Here is a 16687-nt window from a genome sequence, read left to right as displayed (position 1 = left end):
TTAACTTTGCATTTCATGTCTGTTTGGAACTGAAGTCTCTTAACTGTATGATTTAACTACATTTGTTACTAATAATCCCCTCTATTTACCTTTTTTAATTTCTGTGTGCTGTAATAGATGTCTGCCTTTTAAATCTGTGTCTTAAATATCCTATAAATATTCATGTGCTGTAACAGTAAAAGTACTTTTACTAAAACCTATGCTTTCTGTATTTCAAATACAATAATTATTATGTAAGGTGCACTGTATTCTGTAAATTAATTAACAAATTAAGCCTGACCTGTTATGCCTTAAGTATACTAAATAACTATTACTACTTATTCTTTAGATAACTTATCTTAATAAATCTGTTACAAATAATTATGTCACTTTACCCTTAAAACTAATGACTGAATAATGTGAAGTGTAATGTAGTAATGCTGTTACAAATGTATGATGTAATAAGCTTGTTACAAATAATTCTGTCAAATTACCCTTAAAACTAATGATGGAATAATGTGAAGTAATGTTGTGAAGAATGTGTAACAGAGTATGAATGTCATATCCTAAAATTTGACTGAAATGTACTATGCTGAACATGTAACTGCGTATGAATGTCATATTATGATCTCTGACTGAAATTTTATTTATTTATTATTTTATTTATTTTACATTTGTTAACCGGGCTGGTCCAGCTGGATACATGTCCATTTTCAGTGGAGGCCCGAGGAGAAAAGCTCCACTATCTACTACATGATAATTAACAGTAAATTGTCAAATACATACACATATTCACACATGACTGACAGTATGATACAGAATATTTAGGAATAGGCAAGGAAAAGCTCTACTATCTACTACATGATAATTAACAGTAAATTGTCAAATACAAACACATATGTCATTACAATTTACATTAGAGTGATACATATTTATACTGAACATCTAAAATAGCTGTGTATAAACATTATATTCTAGAAACAAACTAAACCAACAATAAAGGAATACCTTTTCTGCAAGGGTTAATTGAACACAGATAAAAACAAACTGAAATCTGATAACATTACATTCTGGAGACTAAACTATTAGTAAAGGAATACATTGTTTTCTGTCAGTACTATCTGAACACAGATAAAACCATAATATGAAAACTAGTACTGTTGCTTTAACTCCAACCTACAGAAATGCACATATAAATTATATAAGATTTTAGATAGTTGATACACATTTAACACTATGAAAACTAGTACTTTTATACAACTGTTTAACTCTAATCTACATAAATGCACTTCTGCTGTATATACATTTTAACTTTAAAGAGTTTAGATAACGAACACATTTAAACAAACATTGAAGAAATGCACATTTGCTATACTTGAGTTGTACACCACAGCTCTTGCCATGTTTAGGCCTTACTCTGCTTTGTCCCAGTTTCTGTTGAGGTATTGGAACGGCCTTCCTAGAGTCCTTTGATGAGTTGGAATGCTGCATACACTTAGGCCTTCCAAACCTCCCCTTTCCCATCTCTTGTGTAAGGCTGGGTGGCTGAGGTAAAATTTCTTGACTGTATTTTAAATAAAACTGGAAAATTAACCTGAAGCAACATCCGTAAAGCATAAAACGCAGTATGAGGTCTTTAAAATAACATTTGCAGCTTTAACAATTATAAACTGATAGCATTGCTTGTTGGCCTGACTTTATTTACATTTTTACATTTTCTGCATGAAATAAGCATATGCTGCTAATAAACTCTCATAAGTCTGTAAGCAAACTGATAATGTACTCATAGCTGGCCTTAGGCATAGGCCAACTAGGTGGGGCGCCGCTGTAGTAGGGGCACTTTTCCAGTATTTATTTGGTGTAGGTAAACTAGGATGGGGGCAGTGGGTGGTGTGGTGGGGGGCGCCGTGGAGCCCTTTTGTCTAGGGCCCCAGTTGAACTAAGGCCGCTCCCAAATGTACTACAGTGAAACAGACCTATGTTCCTAATAAATAAATAAATTCTTGCAAGTTTGTAACTGAACTGATAATGTACTACAGTAAAATGGAAAGGTTGTAACTTCATAATTAATTCAAATGGAAATCTCAGTGGCATTGTTTTTCCCCGTCATAACCTCAAATGAAACTAAAGTAGTAATCTGATCTGTATTAATATTTTAACATTTGTTTTCATTTCGCACCTTTATAAAATTAATCTTAACTGTTGGACTTTCTACGCTTACTCTGTGAGCCTCAGATTGTAATTTACTCTACAGTGTGTAAGTCTCTGCTCACTGTCTTAACACTACCATTCCTTTAGCTGACATCATTTACTACTGAATGCTGCAAGGATTTGTCAATACTATCTACAACTTTCTTGGATAAAATAGTAAGAACTGTTACTGCACAAAGTTGTCACTAATAATATTAAGCTGATCTTTACCATTTTATGGCCTACAATACTGTCTTTACAGTCTAGCTCAGTGAGATTAATTAATCTGATAATTCAGTTATGTACGTTCGTGCTTATGGTGTTCTTGGTAAACTGCAATTTCTGCATGAAATATATACAGTCAAACTGTTTACATATACACATTTATTACTACAGTCAAACTGATCTGATTCTGGAACTTTACTTGTCTGTCCTTTATACAAGTATGTGAAGCTTTTTTTTCATTTTCTAACATGAGATATGAACCTGTGGCTTTAAAGATATATTTATGGTGCACTCTTTTCTTGCATGGGATCTGAACTTTGAACTGTACTGTCACTTTTAAAATGTGGCATTAACTTTAAATTTTACATTCTGCAAACTAGCAAAACATCATTTAATATCTGTGAATGATTTTTTTTTGTCTGTATCAATACATTTATGCACTGCAACACTTTGCTACCATAATTCAAAGGTCTTAATGTCTACTAACAAAACAATAACACACACAAAAAATCATTTACCATATCTGTAACTGTAAACCATTTATTCTGCAAACATATGCTTCCAGAATGGTAAATGTGTACTGTTACATTTTTTTTCTCACTGGCCACTCCCAGTATGTCTTTCTGAGAAAAAATAATGTTTGAAAATGTGGTCAGCTGTGGCCACTGAACTGGAAATTATTTTATCTTTAACCCATAAATCTCATGTACCTGTCATAACCAATTATTCAAATTCTGCTATCTACTGCATACAAATTCTTACAAGTGTCATCTGTGTGCACTACTGTACATTCTGCAGCATTTTTATTTTTCCATAAAATCTTGTTACTGAAGTCTAAAACAACATGCAACTCTGATGACATGTTCATACCTAATATGAGTCTGTTACACTTAGAACTGTCAACAGCTGCAATATTTGACCTTTTAAATCCTGACAAAACTGCACTTGTGTCTTCTAGTAGAACAACTGAAATTGATGTGTCTGTATTAATCAGTACATTATTCCATAATTTCTTTTCTATAAACAATGAAATATTGCCATTCTTTCAACCTTAAACAATGACATATAATCTGGTTTAGTGCAGGACTACCACACCATTTACAGATAAGCTGAAAATCCTTTTTTACAGAACTAGCAAAAACACTGACTTCAGCTATGGAATAGGTTTCTTTATTTTGCCTAGAAACACCAGTAATAACATTGACTTGATCCACTTTGCCCTGAAGCCTGTATTTCACTCATATTGATGTTTACTTTAAGAAACTGATCAAAATCTGCACTCAGATCCATCTTACCCCCCCCCCCCCGTGCAACATTTGCACTGGCTTCTAAAAAACAAGAATGTGTTACATTCTGAACATCTGTATTTGAAATCATGTCTTGTCAGGAAATCTGCATGTTACGTACACTGTGTTTACCTCTATAGTTGCAATACTGTGACTTAACTCTATATCTTCAATTACATGTAAAGTAGAATTGATTACATTCTGAACATCTGTATTTTAAATATAATGAACTTGAGACAGTACAAATGTTTGTTTCGTGTCTTGTCTGTAAATCTGCATGTTATGTTCACCGACTCTGTTTACATCTGTATTTGCAATACTGCAAATTAACTTTGTATTTTGAATTACATGTGCCATAGCATTTACACTGATTTCTGAAGACTGTAAACAAGAATTTGTGTTATTTAAGTTTGAAACCATACTGACAGAAGCTGACTCACTCTAAGAAGTCAATGCAATCTACTTCTGAGATTTAAATCTCTCTTTCACCATCTACTCCTCAAACAAAATTATCACAGAACCAGTAAGTCATGCCAAGCTCTTTGGTGTCACTAGTGATCAGCATCTCAGATTTGACAAAAACCTATCATTAATCATTAAAAAGGTTTACTTCAAGCTAGGTTCTCTTTACAGAGTAAAGCCTTTCCTAACTGATTGTACAAGACATGTCATCTCTCAAATACACTTACAGTCAACACTATTATATGCCTCACCCATTTTCACAAACTTAAGAAAATGTGACTTAAATAAACTTGAATCCTGTTGCAATAAAGTAACCCGGTTTGCAGCCAACCAGACATCAAGATCGCATCACTGCACAGCACTCCGCCAACTAAACTGGATTGAACTACCAAACCTCCTAACCCTCAACTAACTTAAACTAGCCCATTCCACCCTATACCATCCCGACAACTGACCTGCTATTAGTAAGTTAGTTCAGCCCCACTGCAGATCCTCCAAAAGATTACTTTTAAAAACCAAGTTCAATAATAGCTAGGGGTATTCCTTATACTCCAACACTACTGCTAAAACCTGGAATACAGTTCCACAGTTTGTTTAATTTAACTGTTGAGGCTGCCCACTAAAGTGTGCTAGCCTGTGTAACTGATTTACTACTGTTTCTGCATTTTATATGTGTTTCTATCTAAAAACAAACAAATAATCCTTGTTTTCCCGCCTCTCCTTGACTAGTTTAGACCAGTTTACAGGCATTGCTGTATTCTGGGCTGTGGTGTAGTTCCTGTGTTGTCCATTACCTTACTTGGATAGAAGGAAGTTTCTTTGCTCACCAGTGGGAGTGGGGGGCTTTGAGCAGCCTACCTGTCCCTGTAGGAAGTGACCTCAGCACAAGAGCTGTAGTAATTGGTTGTTTTGGACCATTTCTAGCTCTTTTGAAGTTCCCTGTTTAAAATCCGCCTCTGGGAGTTTTTTTCTGGCTATACTACTCAGACAAGCTCCTTGTGGTCCTGCAGAGTGGTCCTAGCTACAGAGAACTCAGAAAAGAGACTACTTTCTGGATTTAAGTATCTTTGCTGTTTTTTTACTTGAAATAGCTTCTCTAGCTTACCCTAAACAAGCTTAAACTGTTTTTTTAGCTGTTTGCTGCATTATTTTAAAATCTGCACTTAAAGTTACTTTTTAGTCGAATTTGATCTAAAGTTTGTTTGTTTGTTTGTTTAATTTAACTGTTGAGGCTGCCCACTAAAGTGTGCTAGCCTGTGTAACTGATTTACTACTGTTTCTGCATTTTCTGTGTGTTTCTATCTAAAAACAAAAAAAAAAACAAAAAAATAATCCTTGTTTTCCCAACTCTCCTCGACTAGTTTAGACCAGTTTACAGGCATTGCTGTATTCTGGGCTGTGGTGTAGTTCCTGTGTTGTCCATTACCTTACTTGGATAGGAGGAAGTTCATTTGCTCACCAGTGGGAGTGGGGAGCCTTGAGCAGCCTACCTGTCCCTGTAGAAAGTGACCTCAGCACAAGAGCTGTAGTAATTAGTTGTTTTGGACCATTTCTAACTCTTTTGAAGTTCCCTGTTTAAAATCCGCATTTGCACGGCTTTGCGCAGTTGTGCGCATAGCGCAGCACCATTTAAACAAGGTTAAACTTCTTCTGGCTTCGCCAAGTCTGCTCTTCAAATTTTCCCTTAAGGAAGCTCTACTCTTAGTATAATCAGACTAGCCTAGCACTTGTTCTCAAAACTTCTCTATTAAGTAAGCACTCTCGTACTAAGTAAGCACTACATCCACCTACCACCCCTGTGAATATCCACTTCCCTTAAAGGCACAGCACTCCCTTATACTGTTCTAGCATGTTGAGTGGTAGATTACTGGCATCCTCTCCAGTTCAGCTGGTTAATCTGGGTATCTTGAGACAATGCTACAATTGTCTCATGTACACAGACAACCCTCTCCTCCTCCCAACAAACACAAATACATGTGAGAGATGCAACTATATAGCCAAACTGGAGGCTGAACTCTCTCAACTCAGGGCTGGCATGACCAGACAGGAAGAGATGGTAACCACACACACAACAAACCCAGTCCCACATAGACCTACCACAACTGCAAACCAAACACATAAAAACAAAGACATACTCGGAGGCTCTAATAAAAACTTACCAAAACAACAGAGGCTCCCAAAGCAGACATCCAAAAATCCACCACCTCAAAACAAAACACATGCAACACATACTTCAATAAATCAGTGTGTCAATCAATCACAGCCCTTAAGGCCAAACACCATGCCTGATACACTAGTAATAGGTGACTCTATAGTCAGACACACTGATGCCCCGCTTACCAGGCTGAACAAGGAGAGGGTGACTGTGAGCTGCCTATTGGGAGCTAGGATCCGCCACATAACACATGCACTCAGGTCACTCCAAAGCAAGTACAAATATGACTCCGTCATTGTCCATGCTGGCGTGAATGACCTGAGATGTACCTCCCTGGACTACATGAAAAGAGACATAGAGGAGCTCTCTGATTATGTAGCCCAGGCTGGTATGACCCTGACCCTGAGCAGCATCTTGCCCTCACCAAGAATGATGCCACAATACAAAGACAAGATGATCAGCTTTAATAATTGGCTCAAGTACTGGTGTCATTCTAAGGGGATCCAATGTCTGTCTGCCTGGGATGACATGTTGGACAAGCCACGCTGCTCAAGGGATGGCTTGCACCTGTCACCACTGGGCTTCCGGATATTGGCTAAGGCTCTTGCCACCCCCATAGTGCCTTTTTTAGGCAAGGCTCAAAAGACAAATCCACCTCATTAGAAAACAAAAATGGAAAAAAACTAAGGGTAATGCTGCTCAACGCCAGAAGTCTAAATCTCAAGATGCAGGCACTCGATGCACTCCTCAATATGGAGAACATCGACGTCTGTGCAGTAACTGAAACCTGGTTCAAGGCTCCTGAGAGCACCCCAGCGTTACCAGGCTATACCTCGTATCATGCTTTTCGGCCCCAAAACCCGGGCCGAACCACAAAGGGAGGGGGAGTGTCTATATTCATCAAGGACACCCACACCTCCAGGTTAGTAGCAACACATGAAGCATCAGAGACCATACAGGTGCAACTAACCATAGGCACAACTACTATACAACTGGTAGCATGTTACAGACCACCCTCCCAATCTCAGGAACCCCACTCAGCCTTGCTGAAGACACTGGAGGATATGAATGTATCACAAAATACCATCATACCGGGAGACTTCAACTACCCAAACATAGATTGGGTACATTATTCTAGCCCTAACACCCTAGCCCAAAGGTTCCTGGAATTCATAAATTCAAATGCACTGGAACAACTAGTCACCTCTCCCACTAGGGGAGATAATATACTAGACCTGATCATCACAAACATGGGGACAAAATGCTCCACACCGGAGGTAAAGCCCTCACTAGTGAGATCTGACCACAAACTAATCACCCTGGATATACATATCCCACCTCCACCCCCAGCACAAAAGACCACAATGAAAAACTTCTCAAAAGCAGACTTCACTCTTCTTAAGACTGAGATGGTATCCTTTAAGCCCACTGGGCCAGTGGATACCACATCCCACAATGCAGAATCCTTCACAAATGCTTTCTATGGACATCTCCAAGAATGCATGGATCATGCAATCCCAAATAAATCCAAGTCCCTCTCCACCAAAGGCAAGCGTCCTGTCTGGTGGACCTCAGCCATTAACAAATTGTATAACAAAGGAAGGAAGCTACTGCACGACAGAGCAAAATCCCATAAAGGGAAGACATCTCTGATCAACACTATCAGAAAACTACGTTCTCTCATAAAAACATCCAAGGCCAACTTTGAGAGAAAAATCGCTAGGGACACTAAAGATAACCTGGGCGGAAACCCTCAGATATGCTCAGAGTTAGTTCACAACAACAAAAAATACACTGAACCCACAGATATTGCCAACATTCTGGCTGACAGGTTCAGTGCAAATTTCTCCCCTCCCTCACCCCCAAAAGAAGAAATACTTATCCCAGCTGAATGTAATCTCCCTGTCATCTCAGATGTCCAAGTGAAAACCGTCCTCAACAAAGCTAAAAACACAGCATCAATGGGACCTGATGGTATCCCGGGTTGCGTGCTACGTGAACTCCAAGAGGAGCTAAATAACACACATAAAAATGCTATTTAACCTTAGCCTTACTACAGGATATGTACCTGAACACTGGCGTACAGCAACAGTGGTCCCACTCCACAAAGGGGGTACCTCTACAGACCCTGGGAACTACCGCCCCATAAGCTTAACCAGCCTGGTCTGCAAAGCTATGGAAAGAATCATTATGGAACTCATAAACAGAGACATAGGGGACCTACAGACACTTGACCCCACCCAGTTCGGCTTTGTAAAGGGCAGATCCTGCCTTTTGAACCTGGTTGACTTTTTGAAACAGTCACTAGAGCCATTGATGAGGGCAAAGCAGTCCATACAGCCTACCTGGACTTGGCTAAGGCCTTCGACACAATACCCCACTCAGGCTTCATAGATAAGCTCAACAGCTTAAACGTAAACCCTTATGTCACTAGATGGGTTGCAAACTGGCTAAAGGACAGAACCCATAAAGTTAAAATCGCTGGAGCAATGTCAGACTCAAAGCCAGCCACAAGTGGTGTCCCACAGGGATCTGTCCTGGGACCCCTCTTGTTCGGCATTTATTTCTCAGATGTTAAAGCAAACATGGGAGGGTTGTGGCTGACAAAGTTCGCAGATGACTGCAAACTAGGCGCCATAGTCGATACACCAGCGGACACATACATCCTACAAAAAGGCCTCACAGAAACGGACAACTGGTGCCGGAGTCATGGCCTTAAACTAAATGCCAAAAAATGTATATTCATCCCCTTTGGGAAAAACAAAGTACCCACAAATTATCACATAGACAGCAACCCACTGAGTACGGAAAAAGTAATCAGAGACCTAGGGACCCAAGTCGACAGCGACCTCTCATTTGACACCCACGTTGCCAAAGTGGTTAGAAAAACATTCTACCTTGCACACCTTATTATGAAGGGATTCACATCCAGAACCAAGGATGTCACTGCACCCCTATACTCCTCCCTCATCAGACCCATGATTGAGTACAATGCCCCATTTGGTATGTACCTCACCCGGCATTTGCAACAGCTGGAGAGACCACAAAAGTACCTCACCAAGAGGATCAAGGGTCTCCAACATATGTCTTATTCTGCCAGACTAAAGAAACTCTAGCTCTATTCAGTAGCATACCGCCTGCTCAGAGGTGATCTCTGCCTGACGTACAAGGCCATGTCCAATCAAGAACTGATGGACATGCTCCACCTCAAAAAATCCAAATCCATCAGGACCACGAGAGCTAAAGACTTAAACCTTGGCACAAGTATGAATAGGACACGCTGGAGGGATAGATTCATAACCCAGAGGCTTCCCATGCTCTGGAACAAGATCCCAGTTCATATTAGGCAACGCCCCTCACTGACTCTCTTCAAGAGAAATCTTGGTGAGTGGATGGGAGATCGTAAGTTTACCCCAGGGGTCACATCTGTGTCACTACTAGACAGGGGAACAGTAAACTAATTCTATTATATAAGGGGACCTTCATTGTGTCACTACTAGACAGAGGCACAGTATTATAAATCTATTCTGTGCATTTTTTTGTACCATTTCATGGGGTGGCGAAAGCCACATCACTATGGCTAGGCTTACAAATGCCCCAGGGCAGATAGCCTAGTACTAAACTATGAAACTATGAAACAAAACATACTACACACTAGCAACTCTGCCAACTTTAAGCTACTGATCAGGGAAAGTACAGTTGTGTACCTACCATAAGTGTAGATGTTCGAGTGTATTCACTGTTGCAGTCATTACACTTGGGTTATCCTGCTGGCAGGCTACCCGCAGTGGTTATCCTGCTGGCAGGCTACCTGCAGTCAGCCTGAATTCCAAAGTCCTGGTCTGGCGTCGGTTGGTATAAAAGATGCAGCCGACGTCATTTTCTTCAGTTTTTCTTGCCCCAGATGTCAGGTGCCCCCAAAAGGAAAGGCTAAAAATATTATGATCATAAAAAAGCATGCACTTCAGCTACAAGCAAATACACCACATAGGTTGTATAGAATAGAGAGGTACAGATAAGTTCCAGCAATGGAAAAGTGGGATGGTGGGAGGGTAACCTGGACTGCAACAGTGAATACACTCGAACATCTACATTTATGGTAGGTACACAACTGTACTATGTTCATCGTGTTTCACTGTTGCAGTTATTCCACTTGGGTTGAATCCCAATGCTGAGGTTGGGTGGCTGGACCTAAATAGAATTAGGAGTGGCTATGAGGCCCTGCAGAACAGCAGTGGCAAAGCCTGCTCTGGATTTAGAGTAAAGGGGTAAATGGTAGTGCTTTGTAAAAGGGTTTGTCCTTAGAGAAACCCTGTCCTGATGGAAAATAATAAAAGGTTCCACAGCCATTAGTGCCTGTAACTCTGAGACTCTTCTTGCTGAAGTTATTGCTAAGAGAAGAGCTGTTTTCCATTATAAGTATTTTATCTCTGCTGTATAGGCTGGCTCAGAAGGAGGCAGTGTGAGTTTTTCCAAGACAAAATTGAGGTTCCATGCAAGTATTGGAGCTCTCCTTGGGGGTCTTATGTTTTTGGGCCCTCTGAGAAACTGTTTAGCAGTGGATGAGAAAAAATAGGTGGGTCCGTATTGTAATGAGCTGAAATGGCGGATGCGTGGATCTTAATTGATGAGAAGGATAGGCCTTTGTTCAGCATCTCAGTTAGGTATTGCAAAATCTGAAGAATATTTGGTACAAGCATGTCAATTCCCTGCGCCTGGTTCCAAGCACAGAATTTCTTCCATTTTTCTGCATAAGATTTCCTGGTGCTGGGCCTCCTGGCCTCCAAAATAACTGCTTTAGAGAGAGGTGTGTTCTGAATGGTTACATTATCTGCCATGCAGCCAGATTTAGGGTTCTGATTTGGCTGTGTAGGATCTGATTGTTCTGTTGGGTCAGCAAATGAGGAATTAGAGGTAATGTCCATGCTGGGCTTTGACACAAGCTCTTTAGGATTGGGTACCAGTGCTGGCGTGGCCAGTCTGGGGCAATCAGTATCATTTTTGGCTTCTCTTGTCTGACCTTTAGGAGTACCTTGGAGAGGAGAGGCAGAGGAGGGAAGGCATATACTGTAAGGGCTTTCCAGCTGAATGAAAGGGCGTCCACTTTCCATGCTTGTTTGTGATGAGTCCAAGTGCAGAATCTCTGTAGCTGGCAGTTGTGAGGGGAGGCGAATATATCTATGACTGGGCATCCCCATTTCCCTGTTATCATGCTGAAGATTTGTGGATCTAGTTTCCACTCGTGAGGACCCATGAGGTTTCTGCTTAGTTCGTCTGCCAAAGTATTTGTCTTTCCTGGCAGGAAATGTGCTTGCAGGTGTACTTGATAAGTCAATGCTGTGTTCCACAAAGTCATGGCTTGTCTGCAGAGGGGGTAGGAATGTGTGCCCCCTTGCTTGTTTATGTACCACATGACTGTAGTATTGTCCGTCTTTATCAGCAGTTGCCCTGGATGAAGTAGGTCCTTGAAGGCTGTCAGGGCATTTTGTACAGCTAGCATCTCTTTTTGATTGATATGAAGATGCATTTGGCTTGTGGGCCATGTGCCCTGAATACATTTTCCTGCCATGTGCGCCCCCCAGGCATAATCTGATGCATCTGTTGTTAGTGTCTGCCTGGCAGTGGGTAAAGTGAATGGCTGTCCCTTGTTGTGGTGACAGGCCTGTGCCCACCATCGAAACTCCTGTTGCAGGCAGGGAATGAGAGTAATTACTGTTTCCAGGCTGTGGCAATGTTGAGTGCAAACACTTTTTAGATACCATTGTAGTTTCCTCATATGCAGTCTTGCATATGGAATTAGTAGAATGCAGGATGCCATGTAGCCCAGAGCCTGCAGAATTTTTCTTGCAGATAACTGGGTCTTTGTTGCCATGTTTTCGAAGTAAGAAGTCAGTTGCCTTTGTTTGTCTGGCATGAGATAAGCCATCTGGGCAGTTGTATTTAAAGCTTGCACCCAGGAATATTATCTCTTGAGAGGGTACTAGTTTTGATTTCTTTTCGTTTACTGTGTACCCTAGGCAAATTAATAATCTTTTTACAAACGCCAGATGCTGTAGTAGAATATCTTTGGTCTCTGCTTGAATAAGGCAGTCATCCAAGTAGGGATATATTTAAATTCCTCTTTGATTGCAAAATGCAATTACTGGTGCCAGGCATTTTGTGAAGACCCTGGGTGCAGTAGATAAGCCAAAGGGCAGTGCAGAGAATTGGTAGTGCATTGAGCCAGCTATGAATCTGAGGTATCTTCTGCAAGACTGTCTGATTGGGACATGCAGGTATGCTTCTTTGAGGTCCAAAGTTACAAGCCAAGCCTTCTTGTCCAGCATGGGCAGAAGCTGCTACAGAGTCAACATTTTGAATTTTGGGACATCCAGAAAAGTATTTAGAATAGACAGGTCCAGAATTGGTCTCCAGGCTTTGTCCTTTCTTGGTACTAAGAAAAGTCTTGAGTAAAATCCTTGTCCCTGCTCTTGTTGTGGCACTGGCTGAATAGCCCCCATGTCCATGAGAGATGAAACTTGTTTTTGTGCCTCTGCCCATTGATTGTGTGGCAGGTCTGGCATACCTTTTGCTGTTGGAAGGGTGTGAAAGTGGAACCTGTAGCCCTGAGAGACTATATTTAAGACCCATTTGTCCTGGGTGATCTTGTGCCAGTTTTGTGAAAAAAGTGCTAGCTTTCCCCCTAAGGGTGCTGCCAAAAAATAAGTGCTTGGCATTGGCAGAGGGAAGTCATTGGGAATGTTTTCTATAAGGCTGTGATTTGTCTTCTCCACTTTTGGAGGCAGAAACACCCCATTGTTTGGGCCTGTATGAGCCCTGGGGCTGTTGCCTGCCTGTAGGGCATCTGAATCTGCCTCTTTGTGGTCTGTCTGACACTGGAAAGGACCAATTCTTAGAGGGCCAGTTTCTGCTAAATCTGGGTGGCTGTACCTGTAAAAAATCCTTTACTGTCTGCATAGATTTAGCCTTATCCTCCATTTTCTTCAACACCTCTTCTGCCTTAACACCAAACAAAGTATCATGCTGTAATAGAGCATCCAATAATTTTGCTTTAACATGATCAGGCAGATTTTGTTCCTTTAACCAAGCATGCCTTCTAATAACAGAACCTGTAACAGCAGCCCTGCACGAGGCCTCCAGTGAATCATAGCCACATTGCAAAGTATGCTTTCCCACTTGTTCAGCTGCATGCAATAAATCCTGCAAACCTTTGTTCTCAGAACATTCAGAATTTGTCAACATTTTTGTTTTAACAAAGACATTAAGTACTGCTGATATTTGAGCATATGAAATTAACAATTTAAAGCCCTTACAGCCAAGGTAGCAGAAGTGTAAACTTTTTTCCCCCATCTGTCCAGAGCCCTAGAATCTCTATCCGAGGGGACAGGGTTTTTAGCAGAAGCAGCCTTGACCCCTTTGGGACCCTGTGAGATAGTGTCTGGGTCAGCAGCAAGGTTTTTATAAAGAAATTTATGGGAGTCTGGAACCCTATAGTATCTGTCCGGCTTAACAGGAGCAGGAGGTAAAGAGTCTGGAGACAGGCCGGACTCTGAAAATACATCATCTACTATGTCTAGAACCGGGGGAATTGCAAGAGGTCTGTGCTGAGGAAGTAAAAGAAAGTCTCTAAGCCTTTTCTTAGAATCGGAATACTCTTGGCTCTCCCAGTGGAAATGCTCCCTCATGGTATGCAGGGTTTCCCCAAATGAGTAGTCCTCAGGAGGAGAAGCTGAAGAAATGGAATCTTCAGCATCATAATCCTCATAGGGAGGTATAGAATATCACTGTTCTGAAAAGGAATCAGAGGAAATGGAAACCTAATCAGAGGAATCATATTCAGTGTCTTGCCTAGGCCTCTTGTCAGGAGGGGGATGGGAACCCCTGATCAAAGTAATTAGGTCTTCGGCCATTTTGAGCATCTGTTTCCTAGGCATAGAAGTCTGCCCTGGAGAATGCTATACTTGTTTCCTTGTCTTTAAAACTGTTTTAGACTTTGTCTTGGATGCTGAAGTAGGCTTTATATAAAGGTGTGTAGGTCCGAAGACACCCTCTGAAGCCGATGCCTGCTCAGTGGCTCCGGACCCATCTGAGGGATTAATTTCCGAAGGGCCAATACCTTGAGTATCTAGAGGCCTAGTTGTCTCCACGTGGGAGTCAGAGGCGGCCTGTGGCTCTGAGGTAGCGGGAGTCAGGGGCTGCGAAAGTGCCTCACTGAGCACCAGCGAACTGGTGACTGGCCTAGAAGAGGCTTCGCCGTTGGTTTTGGACCTCGGATGTTTGTCCTTGTCTTTTTTATGAATTCCGGTCATCAGTTGTTCTGATATAATAATGAAAAGCAAAATCGTACCGACGCTTAATCGTGCGTTGGTTAAATCTAGCACAAAACCGACAACTAGCAACGTCATGGTCAGGGCCTAGGCAAGGAATACAGTAAGAATGAAATTCCTTATGAGGTATTTGCTTCCCACAAGAAATACAATTGTTAACTTTTTCTGACATTGGTCTGGAGCAAGAAAAAAGTTTACCCAATGGGGTACTTAGCTTTACTGAAGACTTCGGATCTGAAATTCAATTTCGAAAATCTCAGGAGTCGGCCGACCGGCACTTGCGAACTGCTTTTGCTTCGGGCACCGCGCAGCAAGAAAGACTTAAGAAAATGGCATTGGCTGCATCATTTATACCCCTGGCGCACTGACGTCAGGGAAGAGGCGACAGCAACTGACGCCAGACCAGGATTTTGGAATTCAGGCCGACTGTAGGTAGCCTGCCAGCAGGATAACCCAAGTGTAATGACTGCAACAGTGAAACACGATGAACATCACCTAAACAATTCCTGGCTCTGTTCCTGCTGTAAATCAGGCTAATCACGTTGCCTACGTAGTCTACTTCCACTATTTACCCCAGTCTGTCCTCTCCTGTCTCAACTTCCTACATAGTTTACTATTCACTATATAGCCCACTCTAGGCTATCTACCACCTGCCTACAACTCAAACGTTAACATTCATATGCTTGCACTTATAACTGATACACACTTTTGTTCTTTTCTTATCTATGTATTAAACAGTTGTCTACTCAGCCGATGTATGAAATAGTTATCTACTTTTACTTAAATCTTTGTTTAATGTATTAATTGTTTCTTGCAATTTTACCTGAATCAGATGTGGAATTTTTGTTTTAGCTTTTTATTTGTAATAGTTATCATCCCTGTTAAATATTGTTAAATGCATTATCCATTTTATAACTTTATTTTTAGAGCCTTTCTCCCCAGGCCTCCGCTGAAAATGGGCCTTTCCGCCCAGTTGGACTTTCCCGGTAAACAAATGCAAACAAACAAATCAAATCAAATAAATAAATAACCCTTTTGCATCTAGAAAGATTTAACATTCCTGAACTAAATGACATTGAAATGAACATTTCTAGAACACAGTTTTTTGACTGTTTTACCCAATATTTAACTTTAAACCACACATTTACTGGAGTCTTTACTGCAGAAATACTGTTTGACAATTCACTTTTACTAATGTATTTAAACTTTTCTGAGATTTGCTCTATGACTTAGCTAGAAAATGCATGCTTGCACAAGGAAGCTGAAGTAGCTTTAGTAAAGTGTCTTAACCAAGAAGATCAATGAAAGACAGGCCCTGATAGATGCATCAGCACCATCATAGCAGTACTTGATAGAGTGCCTGGCCACCTGAACGGCAGAATTAAGAAGAGATAAAGAAGAAGACTTCATTTCTGGCTCAGGCATGGCATTAATAACTTCCTTCAGGTTAGACAGAACAGACAGAAGGTACTTTGCCATGTTGGTCTGATAATTAACAACTCTAAAAATCAAAACAGTAGAGGTGTAAACCTTTTTTCCCTGGGCCTGTTATCCTTATCTGTAGGCAACACATTGGATGATGGCAAAAGTTTAGTGGGATTCTCCACAGAAAGTGAAATTAAAGCGGGATCAGATGAGGGATTCATGTAAAGAAACGTTTGATCTTCAGGAACCTTATAAAATCTATATGGTTTCTTAGGAGCAGGATGCTAGTATTCTGGGTTCACAGAAGCATTAGTAAAGGTATCCATGACTTCTCGGACAAAGAGAATAGCAAAAGGATTAGCAATATCTCTATACAAACGGACATAATATCTCTGCTATGCATCAGTGATCTTGGTACCTTCCCATTTAAAATGTTGCATCATTCTGTCACTGTATCTCTGAAAGAGAGATCCTCTAAAGCAGAGTCAGGGGAAAGTGTATCTTCTTCATCAGGGACCAGAGCCAAGGGGGGGGGGGGGATCTATGAAGAATAAGTGAGAGAATACTCATCTGAATTTTTATCTTCACCATTAAAGGAAGATTCCCTGTCCATAGGTGCCGGAAGCTGTTAAAGACTG

At 41.0% G+C, this 16687-nt stretch overlaps 1 protein-coding gene across 1 annotated transcript in view; it reads right to left on the bottom strand.

Moving 5' to 3' along the window:
• The window catches only part of EFCAB7 (EF-hand calcium binding domain 7), a 1599470-nt gene that overhangs the window by 1346875 nt on the left and 235908 nt on the right, over positions 1-16687 (bottom strand). The gene's annotated exons all lie outside the window — the stretch shown is intronic.

Source organism: Protopterus annectens, chromosome 10.part0, assembly GCF_019279795.1.
Source record: "Protopterus annectens isolate FY-2018-M chromosome 10.part0, PAN1.0, whole genome shotgun sequence".
Taxonomy (NCBI): domain Eukaryota; kingdom Metazoa; phylum Chordata; order Ceratodontiformes; family Protopteridae; genus Protopterus; species Protopterus annectens.
This window is presented reverse-complemented; position numbering and strand designations above follow the sequence as displayed.